Consider the following 2262-nt stretch of genomic DNA (forward strand, 5'->3'; position numbering starts at 1 on the left):
CTCCACCTCTGAAACTAATAATACATTATATGTTAATAAATTGAATTTAAATTAGAAAATAAAACAATATAGGAGTAAAAAAAGAAAAAGCTTTTGCACAGTGAAGGAAACAGTCAACAAAACTAAAAGGCAACCTACAGACTGGGAAAAGATATTTTCAAATGACATATCTGATAAAGGGTTAGTATCCAAAATATATAAAGAGCTTATAGATTCATCCTTCTTCAGCCATAAGTGCTTGTAGCTCAGAAATGGTCAGATATGGTAGTATGGAGAAATTTTTGTTTTTATACGAGAGTGTAGTGAAAAAACTGGCAGAATTCAAATGTGACACCAACTAAAATTAGTTCATTTTCTTGAAGATCTTGAGAATGACATTAGAACTTTCCTTCTTGAATATACCCATCAACTCTTTGGAGATGACAAAACTGCTTTTGGTTACAAGAGTCTAAAGATCCGGGGCACCTGGGTGGCTCAGTCGTTAAGCATCTGCCTTTGGCTCAGATCATGATCCCAGGGTCCTGGGATCGAGCCCCTCATCGGACCTCCTGCTCAGCAGGAAGCCTGCTTCTCCCTCTCCCACTCATCCTGCTTGTGTTCCCTCTCTCACTGTGTCTCTCTCTGTCAAATAAATAAAACCTTAATAAAAAAAAGTCTAAAGATCCTGTTATACTCTAATGCTGGTAGCCTGTCAACAATGTTCTGTGTTGAGTGTGCATCTAAAGTTGATGAAAACTTTGATTGTGTAGAAGCTAATGATGTAGAGGGCAAAACTAGACAAATAATTCTACCTGGGTTTTGTACAAACATGAATGATTTTTCTCTCTTTACTGGAAAAAGAAGTTGATTTCACGCCATTTAGAACCTTATGCCATATATATTCTGTTCTCAGTCCAACAGGAGGGGAACTTTACCTTTCAGATATACAAGGCTGACATGACATGTAGAGGCTTCCGAGAATATCATGAAAGGCCTCAGACCTTTTTGATGTGGTTTATTGAAACTGCCAGTTTTATTGACATGGATGATGAAAGACGGCACTACTTTCTAGTATTTGAGAAGTATAATAAGGATGGAGCTATGCTCTTTGTGACCATAGGCTACATGAGTCTGTAAGTACTATGTGTACCCAGACAAAACTCAACCCAGTGTAAGTTAGATGCTGGTACTGACTCCATTTCAAGGTCTAGGTCATGGTGTTCAACTTTTTGAAACAGTTCATAGATACACAATTGCATCTTCTTCTCTTCTTGATATTACAGAGGAAGATCCATCCAAAAGGTATGTGAAATTAAGAGACTTTGTGCTTGTGAAGCTTTGTCAAGATTTGCCCTGTTTTTCTCAGGAAAAGTTGATGCAAGGGTTCAACAAACATATGGCAATAGAGGCACAACAGAAGTTCAAAATAAAGAAGCAACATGCTAGACGGGTTTATGAAATTCTTTTGACTACTGTTAACTGACATGAGTGATGCTGAACAATACAGAAGCTATAGACTGGACTTTAAAAGAAGACTAATTAGCCCATATAAGAAAAAGGAGAGAGATCTTGCTAAAATGAGAAAATGTCTCAGACCAGAAGAACTGACAAACCAGATGAACCAAATAGAAATAAGCATGCAACATGAACAGCTGGACGAAAGCTTTCAGGAACTTGTGAAAGATTACCAAAGTGTTATTGAATACCTCATTCAAGAGTAAAGATTATTCTGCTCTGTACAGGAAGTTTGCAAATTTCTGTACATTGTGTTGTGGAAAAGCTAATGATGACTTTAATTTTAAAATCTTCTTTTTTATTATGTTATGTTAGTCACCATACAGTACATCATTAGTTTTTGATGTAGTGATCCACGATTCATTGTTTGCATATAACACCCAGTGTTACGTGCAATACATGCCCTCCTTAATACCCATCACTGGGCTAATGCATTCCCCCACCCCCCCACCCCTCTAAAACATTCAGTTTGTTTCTCAGAGTCCATAGTCTCTCATGGTTCATCTCCCCCTCTGATTTCCCCCTCTTCATTTTTCCCTTCCTTCTCTTAATGTCATCCATGCTATTCCTTATATTCCACAAATAAGTGAAACCATATGATAATTGACTTTCTCTGCTTTACTTATTTCACTTAACATAATCTCCTCCAGTCCCATCCATGTTGATGCAAAAGTTGGGTGTTCATCTTTTCTGATGGCTGAGTAATATTCCATTGTATATATAGACCACATCTTCTTTATCCATTCATGTATTGAAGGGCATCTTGGC

General features: G+C 37.4%; 1 pseudogene; it reads left to right on the plus strand.

Moving 5' to 3' along the window:
- The first annotated feature begins 251 nt into the window (after nt 1–251).
- LOC116628954 lies at nt 252–1700 on the plus strand (annotated as a pseudogene).
- Nucleotides 1701–2262: the final 562 nt, after the last annotated feature.

This window comes from Phoca vitulina, unplaced genomic scaffold, assembly GCF_004348235.1.
Source record: "Phoca vitulina isolate PV1807 unplaced genomic scaffold, GSC_HSeal_1.0 scaffold151, whole genome shotgun sequence".
NCBI classification, from domain to species: Eukaryota; Metazoa; Chordata; class Mammalia; order Carnivora; family Phocidae; genus Phoca; species Phoca vitulina.